Genomic DNA, 16,401 nt, shown 5'->3' on the forward strand with positions numbered 1-16,401 from the left:
ATGGAGCAAAATTGTAGACGTCTTGTACTGTGCAATTTCTGTGCATGCCAATGCACTCCAGGTGGTTTAAATTACCCGGAGCCCTCAACGACGGCGTCTCATATAGCCTGGGTCACTTCGGGAAGTTAAACCCCTCAAAACAACAAAAACAAAGCCAAACAACGTACACACGCAATATACAGATACGTATGAGACCCGGGCCTAACACTGGCCTGGCTCAGGCCCGAGCCCGACCCGAGCCCGAAGATCACGGGCCCGATCCAACAATCCCTTACCCGGCCGGCCCGCGGGCCGAGCGGGCCGGGCTGGCCCAGGCCCGTGCAGTGCTCTACTCACGCTTACTTTAAAACCAAATTAAGATATCTTAAAGGCAACGTTCGTCACTAATAATCGGTCAGAAGTGCCCCCGTTTACAGAAAATTTAAACAACACAAACATCTCGAGGATTCAATTTTGGTGTCAGGGGTCCTTTAAGAGCTACGCTGTAGAAGGTAAACCTGGAAGACGGCCGCTACACGCTAAGCGCGTCCTGCAGTACCTAAACAGTTTTTCCAGTCCAGTCCGCTGTAAAAGAAGCGATGGCGCGCTACTCACAAAGGCCTGCCTTTGGTCCCCGGTTTTCCGGGTGTAACGCGGTGGGAAGTAAACAGCCGTTGGAATGCAACATCAGGCTCCCTCGGTCGCCATTAGTCGTCAGAAGCCCGCACAAAACAGTGACGGGGCTGAGTAAAGGTTTGGCGGGTTGGGCAAAATTTGGTGTCCCTCATTAGCTGATTAATGGGGGCGGCCTCACCCGCCAGTATCTCGGACGCTTTGTCGCTTGAGTGCATAGGATTTTCACTCAGTGATTCAGCAGAAAGTGGTGGAACGCCGTTTGCCGCCAACCACTGGCCTGCTATCCTCCTACCAACAGCCTCGTACAATCCCCCTTCAACAGTCCCAAATCGAGCGTAGGCGGGCACAGCGGCCACGCACGGGACATCGCACTTGGAAAGGTCTGCCCAATGACGACATCCACGAACTCCGTGGGCACACGAGATCGCCCGCTCCGGAGACGGTGGTGTGCCAAGAAACGTGTCCGCGTACGCCACAGAACTCGCATAAAGGGGCGTTGCGTCATCGCTGTGTCAGTTCAACATTGAGTGCGCCGAACCCCCGGGCTTCTGGCAAACGTTATGCCGCACTCTCGCTGTTCTAAAAGAAGCAGGCTAATTAAATTAAATAAGAAAATGAAAACCGGGGGCGCGTCGTCGCCTGGTGGGAAGTCAAACGCTGAACCAGCGGAGAGAAAGTGTTGTGCACACCCACTGGCTCGCGCAACTGAGCGTGGCGTCGTATAGCGTCCCAGCGGCAGCAGCGACGGCCTGCTGGTCCGCGAGCGCCAGTCTAAGCGGAACATTCGCCTCGCGCCGTGGTTTCCCGAGCGAGAGCCCGTAGTGTTACGTTCGGGGCGGACGGCACGGACGGCAGCGAGCAGCTAGCGCGGAGTGTGTTTGCGTGGCGCGCGCGCGCGTTACTCGATTTAGCCCGCGCCCCCCGTCGGAGCCAAGATCGCTCTCTCGCGACCCAAGGCGCGAAAATCGGTGTCACCGGAGCGCTGGGTTTCTAGGCTCAGTCGCCCTTGATCCTCGACCCCCTAGCACCAGGTGAGTGACGCACGCTTTCACTTTCTTCGGCTGACGAAAAGGATCGGACGCGCGTCGTCTCCTCTCGGAGCGGATCCGATCGGCTCCGCTTCGCTCCCAGCGCTATTCGCTTCTCGTTTGACGCATATAAGCTGATGATGCCGTTCAGGTGCGTTGTCTCTCGCGATGCGACGGCGACCCGTCAAACGAGCAGCGGCCTGTTGCGCTGCTGTCGTTCGTGCGAGGCCTGCTCGCTAGCGAGGTCGGCATACTTCCGCATTGCAAACGCCGCCGCCGCTTTGTAGTGCGTGAGCGCGCGCACGTTTGACGCGGCTTGACGGCCACGTGTTTACGTGCCTGTATACGTGCTAACTCATATTAGATTGGGACTCGACTGTACTTGTGACGTGGAAGCACTCTGCTCGAAGTTTAGAGCGTCTAACGACCAAAAGTTCGTGCAAGAGAGAGACGTGTCGTACGCGAAGGCATCCGAACCATGTGCACTTTGAACGATGTGCCGTTTGAAGGTGTTGATTATATATATACAGTACAATGGCCTAGCATGAGCTGTGTGGGAATAGAGCGCGAATAAGACTTGCTGCTGACTCGAGCACGCAAGAATAATTTCTTTGTCGTATACCCGCTCTGAGGTCACTAGCTGCGCCATCCTGCGATGCTGCAAAACATGAAGTCACATTTTTGTGGCCGGCGGCATAGGCGTGCGCAGGGTTCCCCTTCAGGGGGGGGGGGGGGCGAAGGTTCGTCGTAGCCCCCCCCCCCCATCCAATTATGTCATGTATGGCGCTGACATTGCGCCGCAAACTAACCGGCAGAGATTTCTTGGCATGATGTGAACCTTGTTGGCGATTAAATGACGGCATTTACTTTTCACAGTGTTACGTTACTTATTCCATTTACTCTCTGAACATAATTGTCACCGTTAGTTTTGCTAACCGTTGGATACAAAGCTTGCGACGCCATGCAATCTGGCGGTGCTTCCTCTTTGTTAAAGGCTTTTTTGTGACTGTATGTCGGGTACAATTCTTTTTGAACAACCGGAATTCGATTCGCTGCACAATATCGACGGCTGCGTTGGTCATATTTGACGCGTTGTAACTTGATAGTAATTCAAATAATGCATTTTTTAATGCAGAATGGTAGACAACGTAGTTAACTATAACCAGGTGAATTCAAAAAAACATCCTTGTTTGAAAAATGACTTTCATATTTCGACGTTTCTGACAAAAGGCAGGTTTCAACGCACTTTTGAAGTATAACAGTGCCTGACAAAGCTACGAGAATGATCTATAAAGAAAGTGCAAATCCAAAAGTCAATATCTACCCAGTTTTTTTTTATCCACAGTTTAACTTATCTACAGCAATAAATTCCTGTATTACAGGCATATTGATCAGTTTACCATGTTTGCGATTCTTTTTCTCAAATTCCTCGCTTCACAAAGGTGTAATAAAATACGCATCACGTTCTATTCATTTTTTCTTTTTGTAGGGAAAATTACTGTGATCATGGAAGTGTACAATTTTTTTTTTCGCTAAGTGCGCTCAAAATTCATAAATTGGCGGAATCGGTGGAAAAAGGTGTCCTCCGCTGCTTAAAGACCCGCCATCGGTGGTCTAGTGGTTATGGTGCTCGACTGCTGAACCCAAAGTAGCGGGGTCGAATCCCGGCAGCGGAGGCCGCATTTTGGTGGAGGCGATGTGTTAGAGGCCCCCTGTGATTATATATATATATATATATATATATATATAATATATATATATATAATATATATATATATATATATATATAGATGAGCACTCTGCACTAGCGCAGAGTGCTCATCTTAAAGTAATATTTCCATTGCCACCTCGGGTAGTCTTCAGACGGTCTCGCAATCTGCATGACATCCTAACTTCATCTAAAACAGGGGTTCGCGATAATGTCGGTTGTCGACCTTGCAAAAAACCACGATGCAAGGTTGCGCGCATATGACGACGTCACACATTGCTAAAGCACTGCTTCTGATTTCTTCTATAAACTAAAGGAAATTTCACGTGTGACACTTACAATTGCATCTATTGGCTCGAATGTTCCGTCTGCAAATTACAGTACATTGGACAAACCGAAACGCCCTTCAGATATCGGTTTAACAACCATATATATTATATATATATATATATATATATATAATATATATATATATATATATATATATATATATAGAAGTAACTTTAGTAACATATACGGAAGTAACTTTAGAAGCACTGTTATGCATACACAACATGCGCTTAAAAGAAATTTAATCAAATTGAATATCGTGACCAGGACCACCTGTTCGTTCCTTATACGGATGCACGCGCTGCGTTCCGCCATTGCGCAGTGCTTTTTGCATGGCAGTATTTCAGCGGCTTTCCGACAGGTTCACTATAGCAGTGACATACGATTTAATTCCAACGTAAATTTAGCCGCGGGTTGTTTGTTTGCTCTGCATGAAACTGCGCAGCCAGCCTATATATGGGCTACACCTGCCTTCACCCACGGACAAATTTAAAGGTAAGCCCTATATTTTTGACCGACTTGAGTCAATGGAATTCGAATCTGCAGCATTCAGTGAAACGTTGCTGTGACGGTTGATTCGTGTATCTTCATACAGTGAATCGATTTCCTGCATGGAAGGTGACGGGGTCTTTTATTTCTTCTCCGTTTTACAGCTCATTTTGCACTGGCGAAGCAGCTATCTGAACCAGACGTAGTCACGCTCCGTTGTATAGGCCGGCAAACTCACTAATGAGTCTGATGTTAGTCCGGGTGAGTAACATTTTGGAGAGGTCTGAGTCCGAGTGAGCCCGTTTGAGAAAAATTTTAGGCGAGTCTTAGTCCGAGTGAGTCTAGCGGAGGAAAACTTTTGGTGAGCCTAAGTGCGAGTGAACCCCAAGTGAGTCTGAGTTGGAGCTCCCACATTTTTTGCCAACCTATGGTCCTATCTACTCAACTCAGCATCACTATCGGCCTTCTGTCGGCTTACGTTTATACTCACGTCTACTCACACATATACTTGAACGGACAAGTGATCATACTGCAGCTCAATATTTATTTATCACAGGCTTGAGTTACAGGGGGAGGGGAGGTACCTTGACTGCCCCCCCCCTGCCCCCCTGCCCCCCCCCCTTCCTTCCGCAAACTCTTTCACGGAAGTTCTTGATAAAAATATCTCGTCTGGGTCATCTCTTTAAATAAAAATGTTCTTCCTGGACTGCAAGCACTGATAACTAGTATTTTAAGGTAGATCAAAAGGCGCCAAGTAGACCACCCAGTACGTGAGATATTGGTGTTAAAGAGCATCGACTCTATGACTGACAAAGTTAACTAGTATACGCTAAGAACTCATGAGGTCGACTCACTCAGTCTCACGAGGACTCAGATCGAGCCGCGAGTGTCAGTGTGAGTGAGTCCGAATGAGTAATATTTTGGTGCGTTGAGTTCGAGTGAGGCCGTTTGAGAAAAATTTTAGTGAGTCTGAGTCCGAGTGAGCCCTAAGCGCGAAATATATTTCATGAATGAGTTTGAGTGAGCTGCACCTTTTTTTTTGTCGACCTATGCTCCGTTGTGTTGACATTCTTGCTAGCAAAATAAGCTAGCAAGAATGTCCTGTGCGCACCTCGATCACTTTACTGATCACACATCTAGAGCTGGAAAAACTACATATCGACTAATTAATTAATATTTTATTTAAATAAAGGCTGTCCTTAATGGCTACAGCGGCATTCAAGGACGCCCCTTTGCTACAAACATACCGCGGCTTCGCCAAAAGCCAAAGAAATAAATATTCGGAAAGCATTGATGTTCTGAAGCTGGCGGGTGTGTCACGCTGCTTCGAGCCTGGGTATAAATACGCTTTGCCCATTAAATCGTGTTTATTGGCAGCGATAAAGTCTTTCTTATGACCACGGATATCATCACCGATGCCGTATCCATTCTCCTTTAAGATGCGTCTAGATATACACAATTCCGACAAAGCACGTCTCATGCGCTTGGACTAGCTGTTGCGGGTATACAAATGTCCCGGGCGGGGCAATTACAGAATAACCCGCTGCACACACGTCTTGTATATGTACATGGCACATACTCCTATAAGCGCGGAAACGCAGAGATCACGGCCGCGCTAGCGTACACTGTTCCGTTCCGCTTTTTCTTTTTCCTTCTCTTCCCCACCACGTCATGTTGTACGCATGAACCTGCGCGGCACCGAAAGAGGCCACTTCGGCGTGAAGAGGGCGCGTGACCTCCTTATTAATAAACTCGCTGACTTCCTATGAGTTCGGCGGTATGGACCCGACTTCCTTCTGATGGCTCGCGGCACAGGCGTGCAGATTTGTCGGCATACAGGTGTTTTTGGTTGGTAATCAATTCATTGAAGACATGACATTTGAGTTTACAATGTGGTGATCGACAGGAAGGGTTGCTGCGACTCGCCTGATGTAAAGAAATTGAATCGAGTAACATGGTCCGAATACATAGTTTCGTCCTGTCGTATACGTTACGTGAGTAACTGCAAGTTGAGGTAACACGGTTATAGAGTGAACTTACAAATTCCATGATTGCGACTAACAACCGAGAATACCGTTCGAAGTTTGGCGTGGCCGCTTCTCACTTTAAGCTGGCAGGCGCACGGTTATATAGGCTCTTGATGTTTGCAATGTGATGGGGAAAAAATAAAGTGCCACGCAAGACATTCCTGAGCACGAGGTATGAAAAGCGTATCCTTGTAGTGTTTGCGCAGTAATCATTGTTTAATGTATAGGTATATAGACTATATAGGTGTACCCGGCCAGCTACGAAAATGCATATTTCACTCAAATTGTTACGGGCCGAAGCCGAGTCATAGGTGTTCCCGGATTCTTCAGTGCCTCTCCAACAGGCAACATTTGCGTGATTAAACATGTATTGTTAATTTTGAAAGAAGGCCTGTCTCATTAACTCATAATAGCAATTCTTGTTTTCTGCGGAAGCAGTGATGACACGACTCGTGTTTCTTCATCGATGCCAGCGAAATATTAATCACACTGTTTTTTCTTAGTGTAGTTGTTTGTGCAGCATGTCCTTGCGCTAGCATTGTTGCTAATGGCAATTATAATAGCAATCTCTATTAACCAATCACGGCATCTAGCGGCAGGCATTTGCGTAATTTATCATTAACGACTTCCTGTTATTAATAATCTATGGGGACCGCGGTGATGGCGTCTATACGTATGCCCGTTTCATTAAACGAGCCCTATCTACATGGCGCGTGTGATACAGAGGCCCCACTCGACTTGCATTGTGCGATAGACACAATCAAACCGGCGTAGCCAGCGCGCGCGGGGGCTAAGGGGGGGGGGGATCAACCCCTCCCCCCCTACCTTCGTAAACAAATCTCGGCTACGCCCCTGGGACAGCAATCGTGCAATCCCATAGAACGGCTTTCTCCCCGTGTCCCCTGACATCGAGTTGTTGTTGCGGGTGTACATACAAATACAATAGCCACGTCAACGCACTGACCCACTTCGCAGTCGTCGGTGTCTTGCGTGTCGTCCGTACCCACTCTGCGGCGCCGGAAACTCGGACCAAGCAAATTGGCCGCCCACAGCGTATAGCTGTGAAGTTACCTGTAAAGCGAGCGTTTTGTTCGACGCGGGCTTTTGGGTTATACGCCCTCCCGAAGCACGCCCCCCTCCAGCAGCCCTCTCGGCTTGCCGTCGGTCGACGGATGACGCTGTTGCCGGGGCGCTTGCATCGACGGAAAGCGCGGGCCTTGTGTGTCGAAGGGGGCCCGCGCACTTCGCGCGCGGTGGAGGCTATGGCCCCGCGACTATTTCTCACGTGTGGAGCTCTATAGTGTGCTCAGCGGCTGACGCTTCGCTGGCCCACGCCGTCACGAAAACAGTTTTCAGTAGCTTGACAAAACGTGACACCTGAGCTACACCTTACTCAGGTGCACTGTGTAACATATACACTCTTAAGAGTGTATATGTTCAGGATATGTTCAGGAACATTCAGGATGTGTGAAATCGCGGCAGTCCCGTTGTTTCTTACGCACATTTGTGTTTTATTATTATTTATTGACATAAAAAATAAATGAAGGAGTTGTGGCCATTGCTGGTGATGGCTACCCCTTTCCGACTTGGTGTTGAGATAGAAAAAAAAAAGAGAAACAAAATTAGTATATATACATATATACAGTCCTACATTTGGTAAGTTCAAAAGTTCTCGTTTGAGCAGGTCACACATACGATTGCAATGCACACTTTCAATGTAGTCCGCTCAATATTCATCACAAATAATAGTGTATTAAAAAAAGAAAAAAAAACGTCGAGGCACTTTAATTGCTTTGTGATTGATCCGAGATGGCCATGGGCCTAGTATTTTCGCCAACGAGAACGTTCGCTCCGAGTCCAGCGAGTGGAGTTCCTGTTCAAGTCGCTGTCTATGTGTCATGTGCTTAAAACAGTCTAGCAACGCATGGTGCACATCCTTGTCGTCGTGGCCGCACGAACATGTTGACGATGGCGCACGGTGAATCGGGAACAAAAAGTGCTTTGTGCAAGCAATTACGAGTCTTAGGCGATGCATTAGTGTGTCGATACGTCGTGGGAGCTGAAAATCTAACTGGCACTCAAGATTAGGGTCAACAGCGTACAAGAGCGATTTCTTTGTGCTGTCTGAGAACCAGGTGGGACAAACATAATTCCAGTTTTAATCTTCGTATATGCGATGTATGTCGCATTGCGACATAGGCGGGTTTGTGTATAATGATGAGCGGCTTTTGCCAACTCATCTGCAATTTCATTTCCCTTGATTCCGCAGTGACTCGGAACCCACTGAAGTACCAAGTGATGTTCTGGCCTTGTAGCTTCCGAAAGCTCTTTTAAAGGGGCCCTGCAACGCTTTTTTAGTATCGTCAGGAGACGCTGCCGATCGGTAGTCGAGGCTCCTGAGAACACGCGAGCCAAACATTATGGCTCAGCACGCGGCCTGGAATTTACAGTTAATTGTCAAAGTCAGCTAGAAATCGCTTCCTCTTCTCTCTACAAATGATGACATATACCAAAATGACCGCGCCATATACCCAAATTCACGGCCATTGACCGATTTGAGCATCGTGAGATGCATAGTTTCCGTGGCCGCCGCGAGCGGCCGCCACGTGCCCGCGCGCGCTGGCGATCACACTGAAAGTAAGCCGCATGTTCGAGGGACAAAAAAAGTGCTCGAGGTAATGACGTGCGCGTGACGTAACTTCTTTCCCCCGTGCCATCCCTCCCTGCTTCCAGCGCGCTCGTCGGGATGAGAGAAGAGAGAAAGAAATTACAGCAGGCGACAAATCTCTGTGACTCCGCTCGTACTTGATGGATTCTACAAATTTTTGCGGTGGTCGATTCGTGAGGCAATAAACTCTTTTAATGAAGCCATTCGACGGTTACTTGGGAAAGTGTTGCAGGACCCCTTTAATATAGCGTATAATATACGTGCACTCGTTTCTTGTATTCAGGTTTCTTTGGGATTAACTTCGAGAGACAAATAGGTTTATTTTGAGAAAGACAAGAGTTTGGGCTTGCAGTGGCGCATGGCTTACGTGGCCTTTGCGAAGCACTGACCGATGGTCATTTTCATAAGTGTCACTTACGGGGGTGAGGAGGATGGGAGAGCGGCATCCCGCTTGCTTCCCCATCATCCCTTTCTATCGAAGCAACCAATGCTAGCAGAAAGCTGCGGCACTTGCTGGGCGGCGCAACCATCTCTCTTGCACTTCACTATTCACTACGTTGTCTTCGCTTGAAGACTCCAATGATAAGTGTGTATACTGTACGTGCGTTCCACGAAACCGGTCGTCACCGGTTTCAGTGGCAGGAGGTGTCCGCAAACTACGGAGTGCAGCAAATGGATGACCCGGATGGCCGGAACAAAGCGCGACTCCTTGTACGTTGAGCAAAATAAATAAACACGTTCGACGACGACTCGAGATAGCGCCGGAACGTCGCGATAGTGCATGCGCGTGCTTTGCGGTCACTCCGAGCTGCGCAGCGCGTGTTTGGGTCAGATTGTATGCGAGCGATAGAGTCGTCAACAGCTGTCGTGTGGTTGCGTGGTATCGCTGCGTCTTATCAGTGCGCTCCTTTGGTGAATCCGGCGTCGATCGAGAGTCCCCGAAGGCCGTTACTGTGCCACTCGAAAATCCCGCACGCTGTAGCCCCGTTTTTTAGAAGCAGACAGAAGTATTGACAGCTACACTTTTATTATATTGACACTTTATTACATTGAGGGACTTCGGTCAAACCTTGTGGTGTCTGTCGCAGACTGTGATCGTCAGGTTTCTTGACGTCATGCTTCCTTGGTAAGCCAATAGCTGCGCTGTTTCACTATATGGCGATTCACCTGGCTATTTCACCTGGCTATTTCACTATTGAAATAGCCAGGAGCTGCGATGAAATAGTGAAATGATGATATACGGGGAAATTGTGATGGTGGGAGCTTGGAGGACGTTTAAGCTCCGCCTTCATGAGTAGAATGCGTAAGCGTAATCGGGTCCCGTGGGCATCGTCTTCAACCGTGCCGCAGGGGAAAGGAACGTTTGTGCGCGTAACATTGGCCATTTCAAAGTATCCTAGAATACCTACTACAAGTGCAGTTGCGAACTGCCCGCTACGACATAATTCTTCCTTCTGCAAATTGGCGAAGTACCCACTACGCGTCCACGCGCAGCTACACAGCTGCATCCTTTGCAATCGGTGCGCAGCTTTACACCACCTACTTGTTGCGCGACTCACATGTTTTGACGCCTGGCGCGATGGTATACGCTTCTGCCACGCAATATTCCTTGCATGCGTTAAGGAGACTCCTCCCACTACATGACATTCATATAGTGTTTTTTTTTTTTTCGAAGCAGTTTCAAGCTATGGCGTGGCTCTGTGGTAGAACACCTGCTTGCCACGCAGACGGCCTGGGTTCGATGCTCACTCGAACCGAAGATATTTATTATTTATTTTATTTGCATCTTTATCGATTATTCGGTCACGGACAAGATGATGATTTTTCGCTCACAACCAACAACGCCGACGCCGTCGGCGGAATTTCCCTGAGACAAGCTCTTTAACCCTATCGCGTTAAGATGAAAATGAATCAATAACATTTTTTTTTAATTTATTTTCAACATACTGTTAATCCTTTGCAGGGTTTTTACAGGAGTGGGAGCAAAGAAAAAGAAAAGAAAAGCAGAAAACATTCACATAAATAGTAACAATAGTAACAATAAATTTTGGACCGAGCAGCTTTTCTGAACTTACTACATGCACGAAATACAGTAGTAGTGTACGCATTATACATATTATACACCCGTAAAAAAGAAAAGAAGTATGATAAATCACAGCTGTAACAGTTGGTGTAAATGCAAATGTGAGCAGCAGGCCATTGTGAGCAGCAAACATGCTGCTCACAATGGCCTAGCCTGCCTTTGGTCACCGGCATTCCCGTGGTAAAGGCGGGGAGTAAACCGTCCTTAGAATGCAACATGTAAGAGGTCCTCCGCCCCCGTTATCGTCAAACACTTGCATGGCCGTAAATGACTCAGCACATTAGACAATGACGGCACAGTTCCGACTGAGTTAGGATACGGGGGTGACTTGGCGCAATCCTTAATGGGACACTAAAGGCAAATAACAATTTATGTCAGAGTGAAAGCCCAATGTATGACAACTTCTAAAACGGCAATATTATCAACAGCAGTGCCCTACTTACCGAGAAATTAAGCTAAATGCCATGGCTAAATGGATGGATGGATGCTATGAGCGTCCCCTTTGTAACGGGGCGGTGACATGTCTGCCACCAGGCTCGAAAAAAAAAGCTTCCTTGTTTCATGTTGGCCTAATACCTTATCTACATTGATTAAATCTGTGTTATTATACCAAAAAATACAAATTCACGGTCTATCTCTCTGCCTCTTAAGGCAGAATGACCTTATTATTCCCCCATTATTTATTTTTGTTCTTTATCTCTACTTTTCTGCCACCAATACTCTAACCGTCTCTTACTTATTTCTATCGCGGACATGTTCAGCTTTCCATTGTTGTCCCTAAAACCCAAGGCTTCATGTAGACTCGTGCCCACACGTATACCTGGGTGAATATCGCCACATTCAATCAGTACATGTTCCATCGTTTCCTTAGTTCCCCCGCAGCATGTACATTGTTTCTTCTTCGTTACTGAATCTCGCTTATAACTACACGTTCTGGCAGGCAGCCCGACCTTGCTTCAAACAAAGCGCTTCCCCTTGAATTATCATAAAACCTTTCCCTCCTTATTTCCTTTTTTCCCTTTCGGTAGTTACTCAGAGCCGGCTTCTTTTCCATCGCTGCCATCCAATAAGTCCTCTCCGCCTCTCTGACCTTCCGCTTAATGCTCCTTGTTGCCATATCGCCCGCACTGCTAGCCGTATATTTACTGGTGAGCCTCCTAGTTCTTTTTCTCCACTGCGTGTCAACACTTTTTCTATACAAATACCTGAAAACCTTCTTTGCCCATCTACTCTTCTTCATTTTCCTCAGCCTCTCTTCGAATCTCATTTTGCTCTGAGCTTCCCGCACTTCAAAGCCTGTCCATCCCATATCACCCTTTACAGCCTCATTTGTCGTCTTCCTGTGAGCGCCCAACGCGAGGCGGCCCACCGTCCTTTGATTTACATCCATTCCTGATTGTACCTCTGACTTCATGCACACCACTGAGTTCCCAAATGTAATCCCCGGGACCATCACACCCTTCCACAGCCCTCGAAGCACCTCGTACCTATTGTACCCCCATAAAGCTCTGTGCTTCATAATTGCAGCATTCCTCTTTCCCTTTGCTACCGATGCTTTCTCTTGTACCTCCATATATCTATCCCCCTCATTTACCCATACTCCGAGGTACTTGTACTCGCTTACCTTTTTTTGGCCCTGTATAAAGACCGCATGGTCTTCGTGATCATTGAATCACCATCAATCCACATTTTGTTGCACTAAATTCTAGTCCTAGAGCCTCACATTCCCTTCCGCATATATCTGCCAGTCGCTGTATATCATCTTGACTGTCCGCAAATAAGACAATATCAGCATCAGCATAAAATAGACCTGAAAGCTCGTCTGTTTGTGTGACTCAACCATCGTGCCGAGCCCCTGTTTGTGTGACAAATTAAATCCAATGTTGCTATCTCTCTCGCTTTTTTTTCCATGAATAACAGCGTCACAGCATGTACAGCCCCTTGTCTCAGCCCCTTGCTAATTTCAACGCTGTCCTTGCTACTTATTCCTTCCCATTCTATACAAACTGTATTTTCTCGGTATGTTTCCTCAAAAGCTGTATACAGTCGTCACCTATTTCCCACTTCTTCCAGTATATCCCACAAAATTTCCTGATTAACGTTGTCATACGCCCCGGTAATATCTAGATAAGCTCCCACGTATAAGGGCCTGTTTTCTATTTTCTATATTTCTATACACTGAGTAAGAACAAACAGATTATCGTATAGCTAATGTAATGGTTAGCCGCCTGTCGATTCGAAATCCATTCTGAAGTTCTCCCAAAATATCATTTTGTTCCACCCACGCTTCTATTTTTAATTTTATTGCCTGCATCGCCAACCTGTATAGCACCGATGTAATGGTTAGCGGTCTATAGCGATCGAATGTTATCCTTTTCTCCCCTGCCTTTATATATTAAGTAAATGTATCACATGATGAGCGCCACGAGTGGGACATTTTCGAAGTGATCCCGATGACGGGATATGGTATGGAAGTCGGCCTACAATAAATCACTAGTAATCAAACTAGCAGCAGTAAAAAAAGAACATTCCGAGCATCAAAAGACGTAATAAAATGCTGTTTGTTCGTTTCCGCTTGATTCATGGAAAACAAAACCTCCGTGGCGTTGCCATGGGGAACGGCGCGCGTGGTTCAAAGGTTCCGTTTTCGCCGAACTGCGCCTCGCCCGTCTCAGTGGTAGTTTCGGGATCGCGTACTGCCGTGCGTGTTTTGCGCACTCGTGAAAGTCGCTCTGACAGAAAGTTCGACAAAATGCCGCATGCGTGTGATATTGCCGGATGCCCGAATGGTGCACAACGCCAGTGCTGCAGCAAGGTGCCGCGGAATGAACCCTTACGCTCGAAGTGGCTTAGTGTCATGCCATTGCGCCAGTGTGCTAAACAGTCAAAACCTCTGTGTGCTCGCTGCCCTTTCGTACTGAGGATTACGAGACCAACCGCAACTTGGTGAAGGCTTTCAATGTGCCCATCCGAGCAAGTCTTCGCCGCAGCGCCCGTTGTTGCTACTGTGGGTCCCGCTACTTCCGCTCGGCTGCTACTAGTGTCGGCGGCCGCGCAGTAAAAGCGGGCAACGTTGGGCACGGCAGCAGTGACGTATGAAAGTCGTATTTTCAGGCGGGAGATTTGAAGCGCGCTAACGCGATGCGGACCACTAAAAACGTGATTTTATTTCAAAATAAGCACTTCCTTGGCACAAAAGCAGCACTACGAGGTTTCTGGACCGCTATTTCAACAATCAACGTCAACTTAATATTTGCCTTTAGTGTCCCTTTAAACGATTGGGCGGAAGAGAGCAAGACCGCCTCCTGCCCAATCCCTGCCCTTGTTTCCTGTGTGCACGCCTTTGCTCGCCACTCGTTGCACATACGTACAGGGTCCGTGAAAAGTTCCCAGGCCACTATACTATGTATTTCTGTGACAGCGTGGCCTAGGAACTTCTGACGGACCCTGTACGTGTGCCGTGGTGAATATTATTTTCATCGTACACCATTATCTCGGAGCTATATTATAGTGGCATTGCTTTGAAGTTTTAGTTATATACTACGAACTTCAACTTCGCTATAAATTGCGAGAATCGTTCAGTGAGCCGCAGTAATCTCATTTCCTCCATTACCCAAGCGCATCCACTGGCTTCAACCTCTATAGTGAATAAATTATTCTGATATCTGTCAGCTGACACTCGAATCGCGAGCAACGTGCCGCGCTCTCGAAAAATAAGCCAGGCGTATGCTTCAGCTGCAGGATTTCTGCCAGCAGCTGGCAGCGTAGCATTCCAATGCAATGCCTTCTATGCTGCGTAACAGGAGAAATAAATAAAAAAATAAATAAGAAGAAACAATAGGAAATGTACAGTCGTCAGCAATTAAGCTTAACTCGAACGCTCCGCAGCGTGGCCTGGACTGGTTTGAAGGATGTCAGCCGCGAAGTGCTGGCGCTGTTGCCGAGATGATACCTCGGTGTGCTTGGATAGTATGTATAGGCATGCATTAATAACGTCTCGGCAACAGAGCCCAAAGCTACGCGGCGCTGGCGTCAATCAAACCGTTTCAGGACACGCTATTATAACGAAGAGACCTTGATCCCTCACGCGCACACTCATTTCAGAAATAAAGGATTTTCTATTTTACAACGAAGAGAACGCACACGATTATGTTGTACGTGGTCATTTCAATTACGTCACAGTCGCGATCAACGTAGCCGCGTCTTTTGCCTCTGTATGAAAAATTTAGAGATTTACGGCGGAATATATAATCGGTGCTACGATTTACATTACCTATTGTGTGACTCTTCTGTCGGGCTATGTTAATGCTAGAACGAAGGAATTTTTATCGCATTAGTTGGAAAACGGAATAAAAAGTACGGGTGAATAAATTTTGCAGTTTTCAGCCACAAATTAGGTTCTTGGATAAGGCGTAGTGCAACTCGTTACTGGCCTCCCTTTTATATTTTGTAAATAGTGGTCCAAGCGAGTTGAATTATCTACTGCAGTGTTTACCATACAATTACTCTGGAACTAACTAAATATATATGATACCAAGGGTCCGTATTTATTGCTAAATATTGTAATCAGAGCGGTGAATTGGGCTAGTTGGTGGTGGTTCATGATGTCTTGTTGCACTTCGGATTACGAGACGAGCAAGGGCGTAGCCAAGGGAGGGGTTTGGGGGGTTCAAACACCCCCCCCCCCCGTAAATTTTCAATTTTGCTTGCGTATATATACACGCACACATACAAACGCACGCACGAACAAACAAAAAGTATGGTTGAACCACCCCCCCCCCCCCCTTGAAAAAATTTCTGGCTACGCCCCTGGAGACGAGGACGAGACAGGGACTACAGGACAGGTGGCGCGCAAGGCGTGTCCTGTAGTCCCTGTCTAGTCCTCTTCCTGTATCATCCGAAGCGCAACAAGAAATCGTGAAATATTTTAAGTCAACGTCGATGCTGCAATATTCATAAAAGAGCCAGTTGGGTGAAGTTACCCAGAGACTAACGCAGAATTTAGAAACACTTATTGTTTATACCTATTTACCTACACCCAGAGGCGTATCCTACACCTATACGTTTTCATTGCCTTGCATCTGTTTTCCGAGCACCACACCGGTTGTCGTAAAATTTTTACGAGCAAACAATCGTAATATCCCGACTTGAAGAGAAAAAGACCGCGCTGTTTCCACTGTGTGATATCACCGTGAACAATACATGTTGAAACGAGAGTAGAGAAACTCCCAGTTTTCTGGTATTACGAAGCGCGGGATGCTTGAATTGTCGACTGAAAATTCATGCCAGTGGAATCGTGGTTATAGTCGAATTGAGCATTAAAAATTGCAGTGTTCTGTGTAACGATACATGAACACTGGCGAATCCGGAAGGGGGGAGGGAGGGGTACCTGTGCAGGCTATATATATATTACGCGCTGATCTGATTACCGATGGTCAGTGACAGCGATGGAA

General features: G+C 47.1%; 1 protein-coding gene across 1 annotated transcript in view; it reads left to right on the forward strand.

Moving 5' to 3' along the window:
- Nucleotides 1–1,565: 1,565 nt before the first annotated feature.
- The window catches only part of LOC119387139 (serine hydrolase-like protein), a 32,776-nt gene continuing 17,940 nt past the window's right edge, over nucleotides 1,566–16,401 (forward strand). Inside the window, exon 1 of the mRNA XM_049413384.1 lies at nucleotides 1,566–1,646. The gene's annotated coding sequence lies outside the window, so the exon portion shown is untranslated. The remainder of the gene's footprint in view (nucleotides 1,647–16,401) is intronic.

The sequence above is a fragment of the Rhipicephalus sanguineus genome, chromosome 3, assembly GCF_013339695.2.
Source record: "Rhipicephalus sanguineus isolate Rsan-2018 chromosome 3, BIME_Rsan_1.4, whole genome shotgun sequence".
NCBI classification, from domain to species: Eukaryota; Metazoa; Arthropoda; class Arachnida; order Ixodida; family Ixodidae; genus Rhipicephalus; species Rhipicephalus sanguineus.